This window comes from Giraffa tippelskirchi, chromosome 10 (assembly GCF_054371585.1).
Source record: "Giraffa tippelskirchi isolate mGirTip1 chromosome 10, T2T-mGirTip1v1.2.pri, whole genome shotgun sequence".
Classification (NCBI taxonomy): domain Eukaryota; kingdom Metazoa; phylum Chordata; class Mammalia; order Artiodactyla; family Giraffidae; genus Giraffa; species Giraffa tippelskirchi.
Genome location: NC_137284.1, coordinates 12,405,960 through 12,420,254, shown reverse-complemented (window position 1 = coordinate 12,420,254; position 14,295 = coordinate 12,405,960). Strand labels below are relative to the sequence as shown.

The 14,295-nt window shown below is 46.7% G+C and overlaps 1 long non-coding RNA gene across 1 annotated transcript; it reads right to left on the bottom strand.

Annotated features, from left to right (window-relative positions):
* Positions 1-4,430: 4,430 nt before the first annotated feature.
* LOC145524284 (uncharacterized) lies at positions 4,431-14,193 on the bottom strand. The gene is made up of 2 exons (XR_014067377.1): positions 12,147-14,193; positions 4,431-5,567 (listed from the first exon to the last, which is right to left on the bottom strand). It is a non-coding gene; the product is annotated as an uncharacterized LOC145524284 (long non-coding RNA).
* Between the last annotated feature and the right edge of the window lie 102 nt (positions 14,194-14,295).

Genomic DNA, 14,295 nt, shown 5'->3' with positions numbered 1-14,295 from the left:
GCATATATGCTGTAAAGACTTCTTGAGTATCTATTATGTGCAGGGTGGTATCACACGCTTGAGATACAGTGTTCTCTGTCTTCCTGGAATTTACATTTCAAAGAGAAATCCTGGGAATAAACATCCAGTTACTTATTATGTTTCTACTTGGTGCTATTGGTGAAAAAAAAAAAACCACCTGCCAATGCAGGTGACATAAGAGACACCAGTCTGATCCCTGCATCAGGAAGATCTCCAGGAGAAGGGCAGGGCAACCCAGTCTAGTATTCTTGCCTGGAGAATCCCATGGACAGAGGAGCCTGGTGAGCTACAGCCCTTAGGGTTGCAAAGAGCTGGACACGACTGAGAGACTTTGCATGCACCCATTGCTTGGTGCTAGGAAAAAGCAAGGCTGCTAGCAGAGCAAGTAATAGGGGCCTGACCTGTCCTGTGGATTCTTCCAGATAAGATGGAATTAACCAGAAGAAGATTGGGGTAGAGGAGGCCATTCCAGACAGGGGTATCACATGTGCAAAGGCCCCGCAGCAGGCCTGAGAGCAGCATTTCACCTCTTAGGTTTTAATATCCTAAGAGTATGTGTCTCTTTCATACGACCCATCCCCAGGGGCTCTGACACTTGGTAATTTCCCAGGAGAAGACCTGGCTTCTAAGGAGTAACCAAATCACTAACTAGGTGCCTTGGATGAAGATATTTAAACCAGGAGCCATCTGTGTAAAAGAAAATTGATTAACAAAATAAAAATTAAATGAAAATAAAAGCAAAACGAAAGACTTCCCTAGAGGTCCAGTGGTTAAGATTTCGCCTTCCAGCGCAGGGTATCAGTTTGATCCCTGGTGTGTGAGCTAAGATTCGCCTCACAGCCAAAAAACAAACAAACAAAAAACAACCATAAAACAGAAACAATATTGTAACACATTCAATGAAGGTTTTATAAATGGTCCGCATCAAAAAATTCTTTAAAAAAAAGGAAAAGAATTAAGCATATTGATCTGTTTTTCCCAATTGTCCCAGTTGTTAGGAGTTTTCAGCCTTCTTTTTTAGATGCCTGCTGACTCTCCTTCGGCTTGAAGCCCAGAAAACCTTAGAAGAAACAGGCTTACAACTTTTGGGGAAGTTTAACCTGAAAGCGTGTCAGAGTCGCCCCCTGGGTGGGGCACAGGCCGAGCTCAATGACCCCTACCCCCCATTTGGACCGCAGTGGGTCATTTCTGGAAGCCTCAGCCCCCCGCCACAGGCTTTACCAACAGACTCCACATGGAAGTAGTGCCCTCAGGTATGACCAGATGAGGACGCAGCTGGCACGGGCCTGGGTGCTGGCAGAGGGGAGGCACAGAGCAGCGGTGGGGCTGAGAGGCTGGGAGCTGACACCATCTGACGGTCACCCAGCGTCTTTCATGGCTCTTCTCTGTGTCTCTCATGATTATTCATTTAAACACACCCTTGCAAATACGGTATTTTACAGTGGAGTCTATCATTTTATCCTGGGCTTTAATATACGTTTGTGAAAATTTTTGTTCCCAGATGTAGCTCCTTGTGGACGGCATCCAGCACCCAGCTTAGAGGAAGAGACTCCTCAGACCAATTAGACACATCTGACTATTATCAGAACAACTCCAACTTCTTTTTTTCAGTTTTTTTTTAATTTTAAACTGTCTTCCACATTAAGATAAGGACACTTTATTTTTAATAATTTTAAAAATATTTATTTATTTGGCTGTCCCGGGTCTTAGTTGTAGCATACAGGATCTCAGTTGCCTGACGAGGGATGGAACCTGGGCCCCCTGCATTGGGAACTCAGAGTTTTAACCACTGGGCAGCCGGGAAAGTCCCCTGACTTCACTTTTGAGCTCAAACAAGTTACCCTGTGTCCCTATGAAAATCATCTTGCTTTTGAATCTCGATTCTTCAGTTCAGTTCAGTTCAGTCGCTCAGTCGTGTCCGACTCTTTGCGACCCCATGAACTGCAGCATGCCAGACCTTCCTGTCCATCACCAACTCCTGGAGTCCACCCAAACCCATGTCCATCGAGTCGGTGATGCCATCCAGCCATCTCATCCTCTGTCATCCCCTTCTCCTCCTGCCCTCAATCTTTCCCAGCGTCAGGGTCTTTTCAAATGAGTCAGCTTTTCACATCAGGTGGCCAAAGTATTGGAGTTTCAGCTTCAACATCAGTCCTTCCAATGAACACCCAGGACTGACCTCCTTTAGGATGGATTGGTTGGATCTCCTTACAGTCCAAGGGACTCTCAAGAGTCTTCTCCAACACCACAGTTCAAAAGCATCAATTCTTTGGTGCTCAGCTTTCTTTATAGTCCAACTCTCACATCCATACGTGACAACTGGAAAAACCATAGCCTTGACTAGACAGACCTTTGTTGGCAAAGTAATGTCTCTGCTTTTTAATATGCTGTCTAGGTTGGTCAGAACTTTCTTTCCAAGGAGTAAGCGTCTTTTAATTTCATGGCTGCAATCACCATCTGCCATGATTTTGGAGCCCAGAAAAATAAAGTCTGACACTGTTTCCACTGTTTCCCCATCTATTTCCCATGAAATGATGGGACCGATGCCATGATCTTAGTTTTCTGAATGTTGAGCTTTAAGCCAACTTTTTCACTCTCCTCTTTCACCTTCATCAAGAGGTTTTTTAGTTCCTCTTCACGTTCTGCCATAAGGGTGGTGTCATCTGCATATCTGAGGTTATAGATATTTCTCCCGGCAATTTTGATTCCAGCTTGTGCTTCTTTCAGCCCAGCGTTTCTCATGATGTACTCTGCATATAAGTTAAATAAGCAGGGTGACAACATACAGCCTTGATGTACCCCTTTTCCTATTTGGAACCAGTCTGTTGTTTCATGTCCAGTTCTAACTGTTGCTTCCTGACCTGCATACAGGTTTCTCAAGAGGCAGGTCAGGTGGTCTGGTATGCCCATCTCTTTCAGAATTTTCCACAGTTTATTGTGATCCACACAGTCAAAGGCTTTGGCATAGTCAATATAGCAGAGGTAGATGTTTTTCTGGAACTCTCTTGGTTTTTCAATGATCCAGCTGATGTTGGCAATTTGATCTCTGGTTCCTCTGCCTTTTCTGAAACCAGCTTGAACATCTGGAAGTTCATGGTTCACATATTCTTACAGAGGCATAAATAGCCCTCATCGGACCTTGTCATCTGAGTGAAGTCAGGGCCTCCAGCTCCAGTGTTTTCTAAGGGCATTTCCCTCTGTCCCTATCAGAGGAGAAGTGTGTTCTAGAACCATCTCTGTATGTGGTGCCCACAAGGTTTTCACCCTCATGAGCTTCAGGGTGGTTGAGGGACATGTAGTCTTTTGGGGGTTTGTTTTTTAAAGTGGGAGAAAGATGTGTGTGTGTGTGCGTGTGTGTATGTGTGTGCAAGCACGTTAGTTGTGCCCAACTCTTTGGGACCCCATGGACTGTAGCCCACCAGGCTCCTCTGTCCTTGGGATTCTCCAGGGAAGAATACTGGAGTGGGTTGCCATTTCCTCCTCCAGGGAATCTTCTTGACCCAGGAATCTAACCCTGGTCTCCTGCATTGCAGGGAGATTCTTTACCATCTGAGCTGCTGATGACTATGATCAAAAAAGAGCTCTAGAGCCCATGTGCTCTGTAACAAGAGAAGCCACAGCAGTGAGAAGCCTGCACACTGCAACTAGAGAGTGGCCCTGGCTCCCGGCAACTAGAGAAAAGCCCTTGCGAAGCAAGGGAGACCCAACACAGTCAGAAAAAAAGAAAAGTTGAGAAATGAGAACTACAGATACATCCTCAGGCAGGAAAACTACAAATTAACCCCAGCATCTGAAATTTAATTTCCTCAAGACTGTCAATGCCTGAATAGCCCCCTGGAAAAATGTTCATGCGCCCCTTTATCAAAATACTGATTTCAAACCAGCTCTTGTCAGCCAGCTTGACCCCTGAGCCCTCAGTCCAATCCGTGTTTAGAACGTGGGCACTCATCTCTCACCCACATTTACTGAATCCACTTCTCTCCTTCTAGAAGAGTATATGCTCAGAGGACAAACCACCCTGAGGCGAAGCTGCCCTGACACCCGCAGGCTGTGGGCTCCTGTGCCATGCAGATTCCCTGCCCTGAGCTGCTGAAGACAGGACCCATCTCGAGTGAGTCCTGCGGGGAGAGCTGATGGGGTTAATTGAGCTCGTCTGTCTCCATGACAACAAAACAAACGGTATATTTTATAGAGTTAGTTTTGCTACGGCTGAAAGAATTTCAACCTGTCCAGCACTGGTTTTATGGGTCTAGAAATTGAAGCCAGAGAGATGGGGGGTTAGTGGCCCCCAAATCTCACTGTTAGTAAATGGCAGAACTGGGCTGGAAGTTGATCCCCCCCCAGACCAGGGCTACTCTGGGAAAATGAAGTACTGGTTGGCGTCAAAAAGATGAAACAAATGGGTTTGCTGACCAGACCTCTCAAGTTTTCTTTGCTGTCCTGGTGTCCTTTAGACACAGTTGTGAGTTCTTCATCTCAGAAGCCAGATGGTCATGGACCTCCCTGGAATTTTAGGAAGAATCTCAGCCAGAGATGCCTGGAAGGTTTTTCTGGCTATGACTTTCCCAAGAATAAATTTTTAGCATCTCTGTCACCTCCCAAGTGTCCACACAGTCCACAGGATTCCTGCTGGACTTGAGCTGGAGAAGAGCCTGAAACTGAAGTCCTTCGAATTATTCCAAATTACAGGTGCTTCAAAATAAGTGTCTTTTAAAACTTGAGCAATATTGGCCTCGTCGCCAGGGCTTTTCTCATTTAATTCAGACTTGACAGCCTCTTTCCACTTTGTACCTGCTGAAAATGCCAGAAGATAAGTGGTCCAGCCATTTAATTGGCCCAACCCCCAATTAAAGACCCCAGTCAGTCACTTGACTCAGACATGAGACAGCCTTCCACAATTGTGGGAGAGGCCAACATAAAGGCCTGTGCCGAGTGGGAAACCACAGGCTGGGAGAAGCCCAGTCCTGTAACCTCTTTCTTGGACCCATTGCTGCCCCACTCCTCTGTCTGAAATGATCTCCAGGTGTATTTGCAGTTGTTGTTATTCAGTCACTCAGTCGTATCCAACTCTTTGTGACCCCATGGACTGCAGCACACCAGGCTCCCCTATCCTTCACTGTCTCTCAGAGTTTGCTCAGATTCACGTCCATTGAGTTGGTGATGCTATCTAACTATCTCCTCCTCTGCTGCCCCATTCTCTTTCTGCCTTCAATCTTTCCCAGCCTCAGGGTCTTTTCAAATGAGTCAGCTCTTTGCATCAGATGGCCAAAGTATTAGAGCTTCAGCTTCAGCATCAGTCCTTCCAATGAATATTCGGGTGATTTCCTTTAGGATTGACTGGTTTGATCTCCTTGCTATCCAAGGGACTCTCAAGAGTCTTCTCCAACACCACAGATCAAAGGCATCAATTCTTCAGTGCTCAACCTTCTTTGTGGTCCAGCTCTCATGTCTGTACATGACTACTGGGTGTATTTGCTGAAGTCAGCATAATGATACATCTGAAATGCATAGTCTGTGGAGTGTGCAGATGAATCAAGTCTCTTGAGCTGGAGAAAAGCAGAGAAATGAATTACTGGTGAATTCAGGAAGAATAGATAGTTCATCAGTGTAATCAGAAACCATTTTTAGCATCCAAATTAGCAATCTCATTTCCTGAGTCCATTGGGTAATTACTCCTCTTCATTTTAGAAGTGCCAATAATAAACCCTTTAAAAAATAAATGCAAGTCACTTTGCAAAAAATAAGAACCAAATGGATATGAAACTTAATTATATAGAGTCTAAAAATATTAGAATGAGTGGGGATGTTAGAAATGCTCTGTAGTCAACTAGATTTCAGTATTTTTTTTTTTTTTTTGGCCATGTTGTGAAGCATGTGGGATCTAGTTCCCTGACCAGGGATTAAAACCCCATGCCCTCTGCATTGAAAGTGTGGAATCTTAATCACTGGACCACCAGGGAAGCCCCTTGATAACATTTTAAAAAATATTTTTAAAAACCCAAAAGAAATGCTCTGTAAAATGGAGATAAAATACACATCATGTAGGATTGTGCTGCTGTTGAATGGTTACAATGACTATGAGGCATTTGGCCAGAGCCTTGTTTACACTACTTTGATTTCATGAATTCAGCCTGTCATTCTATAGATGGAGGACCTGAGGCCGGGGTTAGCTGCCTTGTCTGCAGTCAGAAAGCTGCTGCAAGCCAAGTGGGTCCTGGGCTGACACCCTATGTAGCAACCTTTCTACTTTACATGCTTCCAATGCCCAGTGTGTAAATCAGCACATTTTGACTCAACACCTTAAACTCCAGAAAGTGCCAAGGGAGATGAGACTTCTTGAAGGCTTCTGGTACATCTGTCACAAAAGTTGCTTGAGGCTGCTCGATGACTCACACAAGAGCTTTGGTTTCCTCTAGAGCCTTCTGCCTTTGTGATGGTTGGAAGCTGCTTGCAAGTCAGACTGAGGTCTGATCAGTGAGGTGCTGGCTTAGGGATGTGAAACATGCTTAATACACACATCAAGATCCTTCTGGAAGGAGAACTGGGAAGAAGGTGGTAATGGCTTGTAAGATGGGCAATGCTTTAAGGAAAGGAAGCTATGGAGCCTTCTCTTTTTACCCCTTAATTTCCAGAAATCTTGCCTACAGTGGATATTTATTTTGGCCTTTCTCATAAACAATGAAACCAGCTTTATATCAGAATTAAGAGGAGCTGGCTAAGGGGAGAGCATCAGTTGTGAAAGCATGAGAATGACGAGGCGGGTCCATCCTGCTGCAACTTCCAACAGGGGCTCAGTAAGTGACAAGCAGTTCCTGATTTCTCAAGTCACATGCTATTACAACTTTGCATAATAACACTCACCCCCTATAACTTTTCTATACCTTTTCTTTACCTTTACCTTAACCCATTAAACACACTGATTGCATAAATGTATTTTTTACCTAAATATAATTAGAATGTGAAGTGTTAGTCACCTCCAACTCTTTGTGACCCCATGGACTGTAGTCCACCAGACTCCTCTGTCTGGAATCCCCCAGGCAAGAATACTGGAATGGGGAGCTAGTCCCTTCTCCAGGGGATCGTCCCAAAACAGGGATCAATCCTGGGTCTCCCGAGTTGCAGGCAGACTCTTTACCACCCCAGCCACCAGGGAAGCCCATAAATAGAATACTTGATTACTGATATATTCTCTCAAATTCATTCCCTTAAAAGTGGTTTATCTTTCTCCCTGTTAGTTGGATTTGACTATTTTCACAGTTTTACATCCTTTATACTTTAGTTTATAAACTGCTCTTTAAAAGGGGCTTCCCAGGGAAGACCTTCTAAGAATGCATCATGTTAACATGAGTCCCTGACAGCCATCAGAGCTTCCTAGCAGCACACTGATGGTATTGAGTCATGTGGGAGAGGGAAAAAAACAAAAACATTCCTACCATTTATTGAAACCGGGTATACTTATTGAAATGCTGCTGGGCACTCCAGCTAGGTATCACAGAAAACCCAGAGATTCCCCCAGGTGAAAGGGATTGTGAGAAGCAAATATTTTGAGGCAAAACCTGAACTAAAACAACAGGTGGGCAGACCATCAAGATGGGAGCCCCCGTGGCTCCCTTTCCCTCCTGCCCTAAAACTGACACAAAAGGTGACATATCGCCAGCTACAAAAATTCCTAACAGGACTGCAGATTAAAGAAATGGCTTCTGTCAGCTGGAAATTATTAGGAATTTCTAAAAGGCGTTTGATAGATAGGAGCAAAGTAAAGTGAGAAACCAGAGCTCCCGACATTCTGAGGAGTGGTCTCTGACCAAGTGGTACCAGGGGTAGAAGTGGCGACCAGCACTAAGAGAAGCGGGTCCTGAGGCCCCATCTGGTGACTGCACATTTTACATCCTCTGGTGTGTATATATTAATAAATGCATCAGGAGGGGACCGAGATTGGGCAAGTAGTCAAGTGGAACTTTAGCTGTACCTTCTTTTTTAAAAATATTTTACATTTAATATTTAAACTTATAATACTCATTTTAAGGAGGATATTTTCTCTTTTTAAAAAAAGAAGCAATTGCATTCAGTTGCAGGGATTCAGGATAAGCGTCACGCCAGAGGCTGGATTCCTGCTAGGACTTGAGAGCAGAGAAGGGACCAGGAGAGTGTGCGCGAGCGGGTGGAGGTGGGGAAGTGAGCCCTGTTGGGCTGTGGTGAGCCAGCCAGGAATGAGGTGTGCGAGGGGACGGGTCTGCAGTGCAGGCTGAGGAGGACTTGGGGTCCAGATTCGGTCATTTTTATTGTGTTCTGTGAATAAAGAAAGTGGAAGTTTTCTGAGCCGGGCAGCAATGCCATCCTAGTTTCAATGTATGACTTCTGGTCTGGCACAGGTGTCCCGGGTGGTGCAAACGCAGCAAAACTCTAGCCAGGAGCTGGTAAAGCGCTAATGTGGACATTTGCTCAAATAACCTGATGCCTCAATCCCCACAGGGCCAACAGGAATAGGGAAGGAGGAGACACGTTTGCGGAAGTTTCTGAGAGGGTTCAGCCCGGGTTGGAGGAAGAGAGTAACAGGATAGAGAGAGGACGATGGAGACACACAATGTGATCCATTCCTGCAGCTGCATCTGGGAGATGAAGGCAGAGATGTCCCTGAATTTAATTCCCAAAAAGTAGGTGACTTTTGACAGAGAAATTCCAGGAGTTGATGGGGGTCAGGGTGCAAAGTGAGGGGAGGGGTGGGTGCTGTGAGGGCTTCTCAGGGTGGCAGCGCTGTTTAAGACCTTGGTAGTAATGGGGAGGAGAGAAAGGCCACCAGAGGGAAAAGCTATTTTAGGAATAATCTTATTTATTAAGAAGGGCATCCCTTTCTGAAAGACCCTTGACCTCTGAGTCAACCCATTCTCCGAGCTTTCTTCTTCTCTCACTGTGCACTCCATTGTTTTCAGAAAAAATCAAGGGCCGGAAGAGGCAATCGGGGAGCTGAAGTGACATTGTACATTTTCCCGAATCTGACTCCCTAGTTACAGTCTGCTCCTTGAACAATTCCCAGGTGAAATGGGTTGTTTTGTTTCTGAATGGCATTTAACAGGGCAGCAAATTTGGAAAATACCGCATTTTTCTTTATGGAGTGATACAATGACCCCTTTGTTATGAGGCAAATTGATGAGTACAAACTAGCTGAAGGAATCGTACAAGCAGGATGCATTTTACAATAGTGTGAATGTTCTACAATATTCTAGCAGCATCACAGGAAGAAGCAGAAGAACCACACATTAGATTTGCTAAAGCAGGAGGCAGCAGCTCAAGCTTGGTGTCTGAACTGGAACCAAAGCGGCCCACAGAGTGGCCTCCGTAGGAGGTGGGCTTGAAGGTTGATTTCGCTCCGTCTAGTTCTGGGACTTCCAGTCACCTGCCTGCCCAAAACCCCCAAAGAAGGGAGACAAGTGGGAAACAGCTGGGCATGGCCTCCTCTGCCATCAGCGTTTGGGAAAGGTGTGCAGACTGAGACCGGGCTTTCTGAATGATGCTCTGCCCCTCCTAGAAGATTTGGGTCATAAAAGCCTGAGTTCCCTGTTGGATAGATTTGTTTGTTTTATTTTGATTTTGTGCCAACAATAAGAAATCTGGGCTCCCCTGGTGGCTCAGTGGTAAAGAATCCGCCTGCCTGTGCAAAAGACACAGGTTTCAATCCCCCGTCCAAGAAGATCCCACATGCCCCAGACCAAATAAGCCAGTGCACCACAACTGCTGAGCCTGTGCTCTAGGGCCTGGGAGCTGCAACTATCAAAGCCCATGCTCCCAGAGCCTGTGCTCCACAACAAGAGAAGCCACTGCAATGAGAAGTCCGCACACCGCAACTAGAGAGTAGCCCCTGCTTGCTGCAACTAGAGAAAAGCCTGAGCAGCAGTGAAGACCCAGCATAGCCAAAAATACATAAGTAAGTAAAATTAAAAAAAAAAAATAAGATGTAATGACATACAAATTATATAATACAGAGAAGGGGGAGAGATTCCCCACTTTCCACTCTCCCTGCCCTCCTATCTCCAGCTAGTGCCCTCTTGGATGAACCCAGTGGAACCCCACTGCTCCAGGAGTTTGAGAAACAGCCCAAAGGGTCGGCCCCTGGGAGACAAGCAGATGGGGCGTGAGGGGGAATCCATGTGCCGACAGGCCCAGGACTGCCCCAAAGATGCGTCACATCATTATTTAAGCTCATTTAGCACAATTTAGCTAAGTTAAGTTTTCAGCAGGTTCTTCACTTCCTCCACCCCAGGGCTCTTCCTCCTTTTGCTGTATTTTCCTTATAGACTTCTCGGTTCCTTTTAAAATTTGGGGGTCATGAAGAAGCAAAACTGCTGTCTTCTGGGACCCAGGCTCTTTTCTCAAATTCTGGGGAAAGCGCTTTGTGGGAACATGAAGACTGGCTAGAGGATGGATGTAAGGCAGAGTGGAAGAGCCCACACTGGCCATCAGTTCAGGTCTGGCTGATGCAGGAGGTGGGCTGGGGGAAGCCTGGGGACGGGGAGAGTTAGCACGGGAGGCTTAATGAAAGCTGGGAAGGGAACAAGCCTGTTTCCCATTGCCTTTCCTTCTCAGGAGCCCAGTGCTTCTCTGCTCCTCTGTTGTCCCTCTGCCCTTAACCCTCTTAACTAGAAAAAAGTGAAAGTGTCAGTGACTCAGTCATGTCCCACTCTTTGGGACCCCATGGACTGTAGCCCTCCAGGCTCCTCTGTCCATGGGATTCTCCAGGCAAGAATACTGGAGTGGATAGCCATTCCCTTCTCCAGGGGATCTTCCTGGCCCAGGGATCGAACCTGGATCTCTCCGCATTGCAGGCAGATTCTTTACCATGTGAACCACCAGGGACGCCCCTTAACCAGAAGTCCAAAGCTAAACCCAAGCAGGCTTGCAAACAAACACACACAAAGAAACCTGTGTTTTGAGCTGAGACGAGACCAATTGTGCCTCCCCGTGAATTCAGTTCCCATTGCTCTCCCAGGGGGACCCACATGAACTGTTTCATCTCAAATTATGAAATGAAACGCCTTGTACGCAGTTAAAGAAATATGAGGTGTGGGAAGTCTGTTTCACCCCCTTAAAGCATATCAGATGCTTGTCTGCAGAGCATGTTCCGGTAGGAGAAGAGAGCAGCTGAGAAGAGTGGGCAGCAAGAGGCACTGTGGACCACTGGGGAGTGGGTCGGGCTGAGCTGTGGACCACCACCCCGCTCCCTGGCCTCTTGCTTGTAAATCAGAGGTCTCCTGCAATCTGAAAAACTAGGTGGAGTAGGATTTCTGCATTGGATAAGAAAACGAGTTCAGTAAAGCCTTAGTGAGAACTGGATGAGACTGGAGAAGAGCTGGAAACCATGCCACTCAGAGCGCCTGCCCCGTGGGTCCAGTTTATCCTGCAGACAGGAGTGGGCGTGGGAGCCAAGGAGGGCGGAGGGAAAAATAAAGGAGCTGAGTGACGAGGTTATGTAAAGAAAAACAGAAGAGGAAAACATGGCCTAATCCAAAAAAGAACACACATTTTGATTTCATGTAATATACTTCCTGCCCCTCAAGGAGTGGGTCTCCCCCACCCCCGCCTCCGTGCTATGTGATACCAGGCAGGGCAGAATCCCTGAGCCCTGCCCGGAACAGCTCGCACAGAAACATCTGCATGGATTTGCTGGTTTTCCTTAAGCTAGGGCCAGCTCAGCTCCTCCAGGGCCCCGTGCAGCAAAGCTGCTGACAGCTCTGCAAGGCAAAGTCAAGTTCTTCCTTGGTTACAAAGGGCTCTGTTCCTCCCCTCCAGGCAGCGGAGCATCCTCTAGGGAGGGATGGCAGTCCAGGTGAGGAGTGAGGGGCGTGAGTGGTGAAGACCTTAAACAGGACCCTGGGTTAAACCCCAGGGGCCTGTCCCCTCTATCCTTCTCCCCCATCCCCAAACGACAGGAGCCAGGAAGTTCCTGCTACAGGAAGTGTCCATGGGGGTGAGGGGTGTAGAGTGAGACCAACCCTGCTGGCTGGCTCGCAGTTGGAAGCAAGAAACAAATTCTGCTCAAGTTATGAAATAAGCTGATCAATTCCTATCTTGGGAAGTAAGAGCGCATGGTGCCCCCAGCGAGGGTGGGCCAGCCAGGCCCAGACTCTGACCTGAACATCAGTGGGCGATGCTCCCTGCGAAGCCTGCTTCCCTCTCAGGGGCAGCTGTGCTGTGTCCCAGCGCTGGTGCAGATTGCAGGCCTTGCTGTGCTGCATCCACGCAGTAAGCTCTCAGCCCCAGAGATCAGATGAGCATGAATCCAAAGTCCACTAAGAGGATCGTTTAAAAACATTTCCACGGCGAGATGGGGCTTGCTGCTGTAGCTTCTTGAGATGACTGTCTTCTATGAGTCTGCCTATCTTGTGAATATATCTACATTGGCTTCTAAAATGCCTTCTAGGCTTGAACACCTTGAATGTTTTCTTAAATGCGACAGGTCTGAGTAGCTGGAGCGGAAGCACTGTGGAACATTCTACAACATGCTCTCCAATCCGTGGTGCTTCCAGGGGACCACCATCTCAACCCAGTCCACTCTGCCTTGAGAGCCCACAGAGCAAGCTTCTTCCCTTGGCCTGACACCATCCTCCCCATGGCAATGAGCAAACGGGTAAGACATTCAGAGGGCCTGGACCTTTGTAATCTTGACCTGAGTTTGCCTTGATATGACTTAGCCACTCATGCTATGGAACAAAAGTGGTCCTGGTGAGAAAGCCTGTGTTGGAAACTGGAGCGACTGACTATGAGAATTTGTCCAGTTCCACTTCTGTTGCTGGCTTACATGCTGGTGGATTCCAGGAACTAAACTCCTCTCATGCTTCCTACTATTCCCATTTTTGTTGTTGTTGTTTAGTTGGTAAGTCATGTCGGACCCCATGGACCCCATAGACCGTGTAGCACATCAGGCTCCTCTATCCATGGGATTCTTCAGGCAAGAATACTGGAGTGGGCTGCCACTTCCTTCTTCACAGGATCTTCCCTACCCAGGGATCAAACCTGGGTCTCCTGCATTGGCATGCAGATTCTTTACCACTGAGTCACCTGGGAAGCCCTCTTATTTTTAAGGAACACATAAAAATGCAGGCCATATTATTCAGCAAACACATCACACCTTAGATAATAATCTAAGACATATAACTAGAAAGCTAGTGATAGCAAAGAAGTCCCAATTAAGCAAAAACAGTAGATTTTAGACATGGCCATGAGATGGCTTCTGAAGATCACTTCATGTGTTGCCCTGTTTCCACCTGTCCTAAAACTTCCAGAGAGAGAGAGATTGGAGGTAAGATTATGGCTCTTAAGTAAACGAGCTACTTTTTTTTAAGTCTAATTGATTAGAGCTTAAAGAAAGGACTTAATGCTCACATGAATTGTGCAGAAAGGAATTTTAACAAATAGAGAGGCAGCGCTAGACAGCACAGACTGAGATCAGAATTCAGAGAAGAAATCGCTTTCTAGGAAGAACCCACACCCTTCAAACTCTGCAGTCACAAGAAGTCCTTCTGTGCACTGGGGTTCCCTGGTGAATACATTTGGAGGCAGGTGTTCATACAGTTAGTAAATAACTATGTTTACTCACTAAGTATGAGTAAATTGCTTGTCCTCCCATTAATAATATTAGAGATTCGAACTGCTCTGAGGCCACACCTTTCTGGATTTCCAGGGTTTCTCAGCTGCAGCACTAGTGACATCTTGGGTTGGATCACTTATTGTTAGCGGGAGGGAGGTCCTGTGCATTGCAGGATGTTTAGCCACACCTACCCACCTCTACCCACTAGATACCTCTGGCACCTCTCTCCCAGTCCTGCAGCCAAAAACGCTCCTAGGCATTGCCCAGTTGTTTCCAGGGGACGAAATCCCTCCTCTCCCCCATGTTGAGAACCAATGATGTAGGGGGATGACATCTTTTTTCTCCATTGTTTTCTGACAATTAAGTTAGCTCTTAGGGGAACCTGGAGAGACAGATGTCATTCCCAATGATGCTGATCCCCAGCAGGTCGATGGAGTGGAGAATTGCAGAGCACGTGGGTGCCCTGAGTTAACCAGTCCAGTATGCAACTCATGCTCCCGTGGCTAGTAGCTTTCTCTGTAAGGACCGACTCTTGTCCAGAAGAGGCTGGGTCGATCTCTGACAAATGACGTCTCATGGTTGATGTGTCTGTTTCCAACAAGCCAAGGTTAACAGTCTGGCAGTGGACTGACTACAGTGTCATAAAGGTTGATCTATCTCACAAAAGAGGAGCATGAGGGGTTGACACACCC